The following is a 13,274-nucleotide window of genomic DNA, read 5'->3' as shown; positions in this document are numbered from 1 at the left end:
TGGCAAACTCCAAATTTGTCTGTGATGTGGCCGGAATTACCTCCAGCTTTGTGCTGGAGGTAATTCCGGCACCCACCAGTAAAAATTGTCGAACAACCTCCCACTCTTGCAAAATGCACACCGAACCAACCACCCACCAGCGCGGATTACCCACTCTGCCCAGCGCCTCCGCCCACCTCACAGCAACAACCAACTATGATGGTGATACCTGTGATATTTACCATTCCTTCAAACCACATAACTCTTATCCACCCTTGAGCATTCTCATGCTAACTACCCTGCAGCCACCACACCAGTCTGACACTACCCCGATACCACCAGCCATAACAACCCTCGAGTTCCCATCCACCAGTTCCAACATCCTTCCGAGCCACTACCAGTGTGGCACAACTCGTGCCCTGTCCTCGGACAGGTCCCATAACCCTGATGACCTCAACACCGCCAACCCTCTCCCATGCCGCACCCTCCCTACCTCCCACACTTGAATTCAAACATCTCTCTAACAAAACCTTAGCCCCATTATTACTGCAGACCATGTTGCAGAGCATGCACTCTCACCTCATCCGCAGCCAATGTCTTCCCAAAGACAGCACTGATCAAGCTAATGCACCCAGCACCTCTCGCCATCCTGCTACCACTTATTGGGACCTCAATCACACTCCATTAGTTGTATTGCTGCACTCCTATCTTCTACAAAGCTCAAAGATAAACTAGTGTTTATCAATTCACCGACTTCCACACAGGGTGTGAACACAGTCCGCTCTGCCAACCACAAGATTAAAGCAACACCTTTCCTTCCAACCCCTGCCCACCGGCAAGCAAACCACCCCCATAACTCTTAAATATCCCCTCGCCACTAGGAGACCCACCGACCCTTCCATTGAGAAACCCACCAACTATGCTAAATCTGACTCCTATACCCCCAGCTCCCTTGCAATACCCACCAGCCTCCCTTGTACTGGCATCCAACACATTGCAAGGCTTGCCTCATGCGCACCACCAGCTTACATACCGTAGCTCTACCCACCAACACTCACATGCAGGCAAGCACACCTCCACATGCGCACCCAACACACAGGTCTTCCCATGCTACCTAAAACTAGAATTCCATCTACCCCTGCCCCCCAACCTCTCTCTGGAGCACTTTTCAATGCCCGCTCCATTGTGGCTTATGCTTCAGAGGTCTGTGACCTCATTACCAATCAGCAACTCGACTTCCTTGCAGTAACTGAAACCTAGCTACACCCAGCTGCTGGCCCAGCACTTACCATCGCCATCCCACCAGGGTACTCCATCCTACGTAATGACTGCCTAACTCACAAACGAGTTGTAGTCATCCTTATCCCCAAAGACACATTAGCCTTCCACCCAATCATTACAACAGCCCCCTCCTCCTGCAAAATACTTAGCACCAAGCACTCTATCTCAGCTACGTCCTCCATAACTTTGCACATCATTTACCGCCCTCCTGGAGCGGCTACATCCTTTGAGGATGCCATTGCGCAGCTCCTAAACTCATGCATAAGACCCACATCCAAAATCCTCCTCCTAGGAGACCTGAACTTGGGGCTAAATGACCCTTCTGACAAAGATGCCCGCTCACCAGCCAACTCATTAGACTCGCTCGGATTCACCCAACACATTTATAAAACCTACCCACCAATTAGGCAGATCACTCGACTGGCTCCTGGACCTTAACTGTAACCTCACCAGTGTAGCCATCACCCATAACCTTTGGTCAGACCACCACACTATTATCTTCTTGATGCCAGCCACCTTAACCCAGAGCACCATCCTCTCCCTCCACTATTGCAAGATGCGCTTGTAACCTAACTAAAGAGAAACTTTTACCAATCCTCACAGCAGATCATTCACTCACTGCAGCCACTCTGCCTTCCAACCCCTCCAGTCTGGTTGATACATACAATAAAGCCATCCTATCAGCCTTAAATGCTATTGCACCCCTTAAATCCCATATAGCTAAACCTTCTACACACATGTCATGATGCCTACCCCCAGAGCACCAGGCCAGGCCCAGCACCCCCGGGAGAAGGCATCATGCCCCCGGGTAAAAGCCCAGCGGCCCCTTAAAGGGGCTCTTTGGACTCTGTCCTGGCGCCTTTGGCGCCAGGCTCATGTTGGACATCAGTCCTGGCGCCATAGGCTCATAAAGGAAGGTGTTTTGTGCACTTACCTGATGCAGACCATGCTGTAAGATTCAGGCCTCCCTGAGACCTGAAAGGGACTATTTTTTCATTAGGACTATTTTGCCACTCGGGCGTGGCCAGGGAAGGATACTTACCTGGAACTACTTTGGGGGCTATTTAAGCCACGCCCAGACAGTAGCTCACGCTTCGCGTTGTTCTGCATCCAAGCAGCTGAACGCTCACTGTGTCTGCTCCTGCATCTGGTCTCCAGCCACGGCCGCCTCGATCCTGGAAAACCTGTAAGGAAAGAAGAGAAGAGAAAGGTGAAAACCAAGAATTTTATTTATCAAACTTCTTACCTGCATCCGGAACCTTCACGCCATCGTTCCTGAGAAAAGACTTTCATTTAAAAGCACTGCGTTGCTCGCTGCAGCGCCGCGCTTCACTCACCTGTCCTCGGGAGTTCTTCTGGCTCCACCGCGACTGTCTGCACCGGTCGCCACATCTCTGCGCCTAGGGGAGAGAAGAAGAGACAAAAGGTGAGCAGAAGGAACATATGAGGAAAGCCTAATTTTCCGCCATAACACTTACCGGTCTTCTGTTGGTGGATCATTCCTCATTTCGGGTCGGCGCCGCTTCGTTGGCAGGTACCGCACCCCGGCCCCTATGGGGAAAGGACAAAAGACATTACTGGAGGAATATAAAGACATTAAGAGGGATCGCCCCCATCGCTAACTCACCTGAGTTTACCATCGGCAATTCAAGCCCTCAACGCATCGCCTTCATTCTGCACCTGAAATAAAGGACAGATCACAGGTTAGGAAGGCAACAGAAAAGGAGGCTCAACACTTGAACTTTTGTAATCTTTATACTTACGGCGTTCCGCTCGGAAAAGTCAAGTGGATTTTGCCAGCGCCATTCTGAAAACCAGTGAAGTAACTGGACAAACACGCGCCTTTGCACCAGAAGCAGGATGGAGAGTTCATCCTTTCAAACCATAAGGTGAGCTTCAACCGGGGATTTCGGAGGAAGTTAGAGAAGAACGAAGGGGGGGAGGGGGGAGCAAGCACACTATTCTGCAGACTGTTAATCCCCTTTCTCATCTGCAGAAGGATATTCCTACGGGCCAGACAAGCAAGATTTGAGGGTCCTGTTCAGTCGGTGTTCCGAGTTCTGCGCATCACGCTCGAAGAGGCCACAGCAACCCAGACTAGACCAGCGCCTCCGTGGGAGTCAGGTGAGTGTTACGACACATCAATTCCTGCTTCTCCCCGGACCTCCAGGCCACGAGCCAAAAAATGGCCCTTGAAACATCTCAGCTCAAATCCCCCACTCCCATCAACAAGCCCAACTTCATCCACCTCCCTCAGCAATACAAACTAGCCATTAGAGCAGTCAAAGCCTCTTCCCTCTCAGATAGGATTTCCAAGACCCAATCACGTGAACTCATCCAGATTCTATGCAAACTGAAAGCTCTACACCATACTTGACACCCTGGTCTCCACAAATGCACACAAAAAATAACAGTAATAGAGAGGATAGAACAGAATGTGTGGTCTCCATATAAGATGCACCATACCACAAATGAATCCCCACCAGCAACTTTTTCTCATTTGAACACCTGAGCACAATAAAACCCGACTGTGATGAATCGAGGGAATTCGTCACTTCTCCCGAAGAGAGCCCCTTCCTGTGAGAATAGGGAGGTGAGGCTGCTCCACAATATCCTTCCTGGGGGTAGAGGGAAGTATGACCTCAACGGGAGAGACTCCCCCTTTGGGGTCAAGGACTCCTGTTCCTGTGAGGAACTCCCTCAGGCTAGACATGCCATTGCCTACATGGGATGCTTTGAAAATGTAATATTAGATGAGATTCCGGAATGTTGGCCAAGGTGACAGCAGCTTGAACCTGCAGCTCCTGGTCCCCTCCCTGAAGATATTTCAAGATTGATAATGAATTCAAAAAAGAAAATTCATGAACCAGAAAATCCTACTTCAAGGAAACAGAAACAACTGATGGAGATGGAAGATGAAAATCCTAGCAGTCAGGACATCTATAAACTTCTGAAGCAAGTGTCCCTGGATATGGTGGAAGTGAAGACCACCTTGGCAGAACTGAACTCTAAAGTGTGTCATCTGGATGGCAGAGTAGAGGAGCTAGAGAGAAAATCACATTCAATGACTTCGGAGATGGCAGGAAGCTACAGGGCCTATAACAATTTGAAGAAAGATCTTCATGATGAAAGAGACCAGAGATTGGAAATGGACTTTAAATTGAGGGAGAGAAATATCAGACTGGTTGGTGTAGAGGAGGACCCTGGTGTTGAGATCTGATTTCAGTGGTTACTGGGATCTTTACACATTGCTTTGGTTTGCAGTCAATTAAGGAGGAAGATATAGATCATATCTATAGGATTGGTAAACAACCGGGGTCTAGACCTAGACATATAATGGTGGTTTTTGTTTTGGCCAGGAAGAAAGAAAGTCTGCTGCTTGCTGCTAGGTCTCAGGGATCTGCTAATTACAAAGGAAAATCTATTTTTGTGTTTCTGGATTACCCTAAAGAGGTCATGATGGCTAGGAAGAACTTTAAGGGTGTGAAAGACCTGGCAAAATCCCTAAAGGTAAAGTTTGTTTTGAATAAATATAATTCATTGACTTTGGTGTTGCCAGAGGGAGAGAGAATAATTTCTGACCCAAAGGAAGCTATGTCTTGGCTTGAGACACTTCGGGATAAATCTAGCAATTGCTGATTGATTTTCACATTGATACATTCATAGACATCCCCCTCGTTTTCTCGTGTGATATGTCTTTTTTTTTTTAAACTTTTTTTTTCTCTTTGGATTTAATACAAGAAAATGGCGTCGGGTGTTGAATTCAGTTGTGGTTTGAATTCATCTGTGTTCGAGCCGTATTATGGATCGATGTTGCGTGGCTTCAATGAAGGAGGGAGTAAAGGACCTTCATTACTGACGCGTTGACGTGCAGCGTTGCTCTCCACTGTGCATCGCGTCACGTGTCAGTGTACAGCCGGTGAAGGGTGGCGCTGCGTAGGGAGTGAGCAGTGCATCCCGGTTTACTCTCCCTCCTCCCACAATGGTCTGGAGGTTGGAGTCGGCTGTCCTCGGCACGATGGTCTGGAGATTGGAGTCGGCTTCTGAACTTTGAGGTATGTGCTGGTGGAGGTCCGGGGTTTTGCAGGCGCAGGAGGCCATTTCCGGAAGTGAAACAGCGAGGAGCGACGGCAACGCCGGTACCTGTCAAATGGGGTAATACCACACACCTGGCCTCGCTGCTCCCTTCCCAAGACTCCTGTTTTTTTAATGGCTTCCTCTGAGATCGAGAAGTGTAATCAAAACAAAACAAGGAGCTTGAGTTTGAAGTTCAAACAAAAAGATGGTACTCATTGAATAGTTGCCTGCCAAAGAACCCTAGCCAAGTCTACCATTATTTTTGCTGTTTTGAAACTCGTTTGGGCCTGAGGTGTCTAATGATGGTGCAATTCCATAGGGGGCCTTTCTCTGAGTCAGACCTTTTGTTTTGACAATGGCTATTCTGTTGTGTTACACCCCCCCCCACCGTCCTAGCCAATTTACTTTCCACTCAGATGTATAACCCTTATGTGAGCCTCAGCATCTAAGGGACATGATTTAATGTGGTAGATTCTCCATATCAAAAGAGACACCATACAGGAACAGTTTAATCTACCACGCACTAACTGCTAGAGTCCCTGCTTTTCACGAACCCGTGCTGAGAACAAATAAATATATATTTTTATTTTTTGAATGACTATGTTTTTGAGGGAGATCAGTGTGTGGTGGAGGTAAGGTGGAGGTGAGCAACGGTGGTGCCATCACGCGCATACTGGTTTTGATTTAATGTTAAAAACATGTTTGAAGTCAGAGTCTACACAGTTGTCTCTACCATTTTACACGTGCTGAGAAGCGTATGCCGCTGGATGTTGGTCAAGGGAAGAATGAAGGCAAGAGGAGCCCCTCTTTTCGTTTTCCCACTTATTTTCATCATATTTTTAATAACAATGTACCATATCTGCGGATATGGGGCAAAAAGGCGGCATCTTGACTTTTTGTATTGATGGGATGTGGAGTCCTCATGATCTCATGCTGGTTTTTGGTTCTATGGTGCAGCCCCGTGTTGTAGTCACACCACACTGTTTTTGTGGTCTGATTGGATATGTCCAAGACATTATTTAGATACTATGGGCCTCATTACACGGAAGGCGGTGAGCCATGGCGCTATTAGCAATTTTGCGGTGCCGTAATTAGCTCCGAGGTCCCTTAGCGGGTTGGTTTTTAACGCCAAAAGCAGGCGTTAAAGCACCAACCCGCTAAGGGACCTCATAGTAAGGCGGTAATGGTTAACGGTCACCGTTACCATTAACGGTGGCCGTTAACCATTACCGCCTTCCGTGTAATGAGGCCCTATGACTGGTGGCATACTATGTGCGCTGGAGCGGTGGGATGGCTGTTTCACATGATTCATTTCAAATCGCCAATGCTTGTGACATTACAGCTGGATTCGCACCATGGTTGCCTGATATATATGTTATTGCATTGATATTTGCTTTATTATTTTACTATGTTGCTGTTTTTTTATTTTTTTGTTTTTCTTTCTTTTTACTTGAAGGGGGTAGGCTTTCCTCACGGATCAGTGATCTTGTGTTAGGAGGCCTGATGGGTGTATTTAGTTTCAGATTTTTTGTTGTTACATTCCTTTTCACCTGTTGCTTCAATGATTGGGATGCTTTTAAAGTGGTACAAGTGACTCAGGTTATGTTGTTCTGTTAAGTTACTTGTAGCCTGTATGGACTGTTTGGTGTTTTCTGGTTGGGGATATATGTATGTGATTGGGAGGGGTATCGGGGGTGGCTTGGGGTTTGTTAGTTCTTGTTGACGTTGGATTCATACTTCTGCAGGTGGGGGTGGGGAAGGGTTTTTGAGTTTTACAAGTACAGAATTTTTGATTTGGTTTTTTGTTGTCTTTTTCTTTCCCTTATAATGCCATCTGGGAGGGGTGACCAATTGTCTGTTTCCTCATGGAATATAAATGATCTAAACAATCCACTCAAGAGGCAGACGATTTTAAATTGTTTGAAGGATATGCACAGTGATGTTTATTTTCTTCAAGAGACCCATTTATTGCTGGATGAAGTTAATGTATTACGCAAAGGGTGGATTGGGGAACTTTTTGTCTCATGCTATTCGTCCAGGAGTAGAGGAGTCGCTATTCTGATTCGGAAGGACTCACCAATTAAGGTTTTAAACTCTTGCTCTGATAAGGAGGGCAGGGTGATTGCACTCTTGGTGGAAATTCAGGGTGTTCAAACAATTCTTTGCAATGTTTACGCTCCCTCGGTGGATGATGGTTCATTCTTTGGAAAAGTAGCTCAAATTTTACAGGATTTTGCTTGCCGGAATATTATTCTGGGGGGGTGATTTTAATTTGGTTATTGATAATATCAAGGACCGTAGTGGATCCAGTGTTGCATGCAGGCGGGATCCGACATTTTGTTCTTTTAATTCACTTGTTTCTGAATTTGCCTTAGAAGACTGTTGGAGATTGCTTCATGCTGATTTGAGAGAATACATGTTTTATTCTAACTCTCATGGCTCACATTCTCGCATAGATATGTTTCTCACGGCTGGTTCAGCAACCTTGAATCTGGCAAGCTGTGAGATTGGCTGTATTGCCGTCACTGACCATGCACCTGTGTTTATGAGTATGGGTTTGCAGTTTGATACTTCCAGATCTTTTTGTTGGAGAATGAACACCTCAATTCTTCAGGATGAAAAGATAGTGGAAAAAATCAGGTCTGAGGCTGATCATTTTGTTGTAGAAAATTGGACAGAAGGAATTGGTGTTAGGACAGTCTGGGAGGCATTTAAATGTACGATGCGGGGCTTGATTCTGGGTTTGTCCAGTAGCAAGAGGAAATGTATGGAGAGGGAAAGTTTGGATTTGGAACAAAGCATTAAGCAGCTTCCAAAGGATTTGATAAATGACTCAGTTAATCTGGAGAAAAGGAGAAAATTTAGGGAACTGCAGAGGAAGCTGAATGAGACTATGAAAACAAGGTCTGAAAAGGATTTGTTCAGGTTGAAATGTTCTTATTTTGAATATGGCGAAAAATGTGATCACTGGCTTGCCTATAGATTACGACAGCAACAGTCAGAAGGGTCTATCACTTCTATTAAAAGAGAGAATGGTCAGGTGACCTGTGATCCGAAATTGATTAATGAGACATTTAAGGAGTATTATATGAAGCTGTATCAGAATGAGTTGGGTGTCAATGGATTAAATGGTTCGTTTTTGGAAGGGTTGGAGATACCTAGAGTGGATGATTTGGAGAAAGCCAGGCTGGGTGAAACTATGACTGTGGATGAAATGAAATCTGTGATTGGGAAATTGAATTCGGGCAGGTCTCCTGGTCCTGATGGCCTGCCTGCTGAATTTGATAAAATATTGCCTGATTCGGCGGTGGAACTTCTGCGAGATATGTTCCTAGAGTCCAGGGTGGAGGGTTTACTTCCTGCTTCTACTAGCCACGCCATTATATCTGTTTTTCTTAAAAAGGGTAAGGATGGTTGCTTAACTTCAAACTATCGTCCGATCAGTTTGATTAATACAGATAGTAAGATTCTAGCGAAATTATTGGCCCTGCGTTTACAGACCCTTCTTGTGAAGTTGGTACAAACTGATCAGTCAGGTTTTGTTTGTGACCGGAGGACATCTAGTAATATTAGGAACTTATTATTGTTGATGACACATGCTCATGATATGGAGGATGATGTTGCGGTTTTTTCATTGGATGCGGAAAAGGCGTTTGATCGCGTTGATTGGAACTATCTTTTTTCTGTATTGCGTGCTATGAATTTGGGTGAGGAGTTTATTTCATGGATCATCTTACTTTATGCTTGTCCGACTGCCGCTGTTAGAACTAATGGGCAATTGTCAGACTCCTTTGTGCTACGGAGGTGTACAAGACAGGGATGTCCTTTATTCCCCCTGATATTTGTTTTGGCCATGGAACCATTGGCGATTACATTGAGGAATGACGTGGGGATACAGGGTCTGAGTTTTCATGGTGCCGACCAAAAGTTGTGGTTTTATGCGGATGACCTACTATTGTTGTTACGGAATTTAAGAGTGTCCCTTCCGGCCTTGATGAATGTTTTGGATAAATTTCATGCGGTGGCTGGATTTAAGGTCAACTGGTCTAAATCTGAGGTGTTGCCAATTTCAGGATATTGTGACAAGAACTTGATTACTGGGATTGGGTTTCAGTGATGTGAAAGGAAACTGAAATACCTGGGTATATGGCTAACCCCACTGGTGGATGAGATGGTTGTGGTAAACATGAGTGAGGTATGTACTGATTTGAAAATGAGCATCTTGAGGTGGTCTTTGCTTCATTTGTCCCTATGGGGCAAGGTGAACGCTATCAAAATGAATGCAGCTCCGAAGATTAATTACGTGCTAGGTATGCTTCCGATGAAAATTGGTCAACATTACTGGAAAAAAATTGATGGTTTGTTGCAGTCATTTCTGTGGGATGGTAAGCCGCCTAGGCTTAAATTGTGGAAACTTCAGTTGCCAGTAGAAAAAGGTGGTCTGGGGGTACCGAACTTCAGGGCATATCATTTAGCCTTTTCAAGTCATTTTATTGTGCCTTTTTTGATGGACTTACCTGATAAATGGGTAATTGCAGAGTCAAGTATGTTGGGTCCGCTCCCTCCAAGGGCAATTCTCACGGCGACGAACAAGTCATGTAAGAAATCACCTTTGACGGTTTTTCTGGGAGAGACGTGGAGACAGGTTCATGAATTGTTGGGCTTGGTTGCTTCAAGGACCATTCACTCATCCATTTGGTTGAACCCACTGATTTCTATCGGGGGTAGGTCTTTATTCTGGCCGGATTGGTTTCTAGGTGGGGTGCTCTGGATTGCTGATGTTCTGGTGGATGGTGAGTGGATTGGGGAACGTGAGTTACGAGCAAAATTTCACATTGATAATTTCAGAGCTGAAGACTTCAGGAAATTGAAAAGATGTATAGGTGATGTGGCGGAGCTAGGGAGTTCAATGGTGAATCTCTATCTTAAAGAGAGGGAGCCAGGTGGTTGTTCCATTGCTAGCAGGATATATAATTGTATTGTGTCTGCTAATAAGGAAAATTGTGATTTGAGAGATGAATGGGGAAGGAGGTTGGGGTGTGAGATTTCGCCCGAGATGTGGTTGGATATGTGTGCAAATGTTAAACTGTGTGCTGTTGATCTGGTGGAACGGTCTAGACAGATTAAGATCCTCAATAGAGTGTTTTGGAGTCCGGAACGAATGTTTAAGAGGGGGTTGTTGGATTCGGATGAATGTTGGTGTTGTGGGAATGGACAGGGTAGTTTGGAACATCTGCTGTGGGAATGTGTGCGTGTACTGGGATTTTGGCATGATGTTTCTTGAGCATGTCTGCGTGTTTTGAATTTGGATGTTAAATTGGATTTTGTGACAATGATTTTGGGAGGTGGAGAATTGCTGGAGGATCTTTCTGTGTCACAGAAAAAGTTCCTGCTTCCTGGTGCTAGTCTGGGCAAAAGGTTGGTTCTGAGGGGCTGGAAAACACGGAATGCGCCAGCTCTTGATGATTGGATTGAGGGGATGTCTGCCCTTGCATCTATGGAGAAAGTGGTTTTTAAGAGGCAAGGGAAGTTGAGACTGTATGGAAAGGTTTGGGATGACTTTCTGAATATTTACTAATTTGTTGCTGGTTGTGTGTATATATTCTGCCATTCTGTATATTTTTTGCTGTGCTATGTCAATTGTTTTGCTTGATTACTTGTTTATCTATATGTAAAGTTTGTAAATAAATACATTTTAAAAAAAAATGAAAATGTAATATTATACTGGGACAAGGAAACTATAAAGGGATATTGAAAATCAGGAGGAAGACAGCATCCCACAACCATGAAGGGCTAGCAGAAGCCCAAGACAGAGGCCTTCTTAAAATGTCCTCAGTAAAGAGCGAAGATAACCGGGAGGTGTGGGAACTCGTTACAGTACTAAATATGAACAAGAGCTAACTTCAAAGTCAAGAGAAAATAATAAGTGTGAAGAAAGAGAGAATCATTCTAATACTGAGCTAACGCATCACAGTACTAAACATGGAAAAGAGTTAACTTCTAAGACAAAAGGATATAATACACATGAAGAGAGAGAGAAGAGTTATCACATTGAGTAAACTCGTCACAGTACTAAATATGAAATATTGACCTGGTCAGACACAGTTAACTGGTTACAGTGAAAGAAGTAACAGTCAGTTAACCTGCAAAACAAATAGATACAAAGGGCCTCATTACGAGGTGGGCGCAAAGGGATACCGGGCACTGTTAAGGGCATCGGTGCCGGTAATCCCTTTGCGCCCTATTCCGAGGTCACTTAGCGGGTCCCGCTATGGGCACCTGGTTTTACCAGGCACCCTTAGCGGGAGCCGCAAAGGAACCAGGGAGCAAATAACGGTACCGCAAATTGCGGTACCGTTATTAGCTCCCTCCCCATTCCCATTGAGCCCTATGGGGGTTCAAATAATGGGGATTGCCTTTTTCAATGGGGACTTACCGGTCCCGCAAAGGTCGGAATAGACCGGTAAGTCCCCATTGAACCTCGTAATGAGGCCCAAAGTACATGAACAAAGAGAAAAGTACAAAGAGAGGTTGGACATTAAGAAAGAGAATCAATGTCAAGTTTTGGGAGAACCATGCTTCTAGGCTCCATGGGAAGTCTAGTTGTTTATTTTTAGGTTGTCCTGAAGTTAGGCTCATATTGCACTACAGATCTTGCATCATAACACCAATAATAAGGATACACTGGTCTTGCGATGGCTGTTCTTGGTAGTACACCCGATGCTCATTCGGGTTTCATAATCATTTTCATGTTAGAATGTATTATTGTTGGGACATTCAGCCTGGGAATCAACTGGTATGCATGGACTGGAGTGGTGAGATCTTTCAAGAGTGATGATGCAAGTGTGGGGACCATTGAGTGGAAGTGGGGTGCGTCCTATTAGTAGCTTTATTGCATTTAACACCACACACACACACACACACACACACACACACACACACACACACACACACACACACACACACACACACACACACACACACACACACACACACACACACACACACACACACACACACACACACACACACACACACACACACACACACACACACACACACACACACACACACACACACACACACACACACACACACACACACACACACACACACACACACACACACACACACACACACACACACACACACACACACACACACGCCCCAGAATTGTACTTCATACACATTTTCACTGACCCAGCATTGCATACACACCACACCCAGAACTTTACTGCATAAACACATACCACCACCAGCATTACACACAAACATCTCCTTAGCTCTGCACACAAACACACACCCACCCACTACTCCCAGCATCACACACACTCCCGAGAACAAAAAACATTTGCTTCCATGGATTCCGGCCTTGAAGTGCCAACTGGGCACACTACAATCTGTGCTTACTTGTGGCCATAGGGTACTGGTACCTGGATGTAGTAGTGTTATAACTATTAATAATGGAAAGTGGTTTCATTATGTTACCTTGGTGTGTTGCCATCCAGCAATCCTATCCTAACTAAGTGTACTGATGTACATAGACTCTGTGTATGGAATGTAAGGATGGAATGTTGATCGGTGTACAGAGCAGGTATTTTGTGAGTGTCAATTGGACGGGAGCTGGCTGGTGTGTGGATGGACCAGTGGTTGTGCCATACATTTTAACCTACAAGTGTTCCTAAGGAACTGGAATAAATACACCTATGTAACTTACTATTGCAATCCAGCGCGAGTCTTCTTCACCTGAACCAGGTTACTTCACTAAGCTTAACCATCTCTGGCCTGACTGTGCTAAGCAGGAAAAATGGAACCTAGCACTGCTGTACAAGTTGGTAGTAATTTAATTTTATACTTCTATCCTAACGGGGCATGATTGACCCTGGTACTTTGCTAGCGGGACATAATGAAATCTAGCAATGCTACGCTAACTTTAC

General features: G+C 45.2%; 1 protein-coding gene and 1 long non-coding RNA gene across 5 annotated transcripts in view; one reads left to right on the top strand and one right to left on the bottom strand.

The window, feature by feature from the left end:
- The window catches only part of LHCGR (luteinizing hormone/choriogonadotropin receptor), a 1,835,933-nt gene that overhangs the window by 1,183,733 nt on the left and 638,926 nt on the right, over positions 1-13,274 (bottom strand). The gene's annotated exons all lie outside the window — the stretch shown is intronic.
- The window catches only part of LOC138468013 (uncharacterized), a 56,037-nt gene that overhangs the window by 18,010 nt on the left and 24,753 nt on the right, over positions 1-13,274 (top strand). The gene's annotated exons all lie outside the window — the stretch shown is intronic.

This window comes from Ambystoma mexicanum, chromosome 4q (assembly GCF_040938575.1).
Source record: "Ambystoma mexicanum isolate Mex_15411 chromosome 4q, UKY_AmexF1_1, whole genome shotgun sequence".
NCBI classification, from domain to species: domain Eukaryota; kingdom Metazoa; phylum Chordata; class Amphibia; order Caudata; family Ambystomatidae; genus Ambystoma; species Ambystoma mexicanum.
The sequence above is the reverse complement of the archived record's forward strand: the minus strand, read 5'-3'. Positions and strand labels throughout refer to the sequence as shown.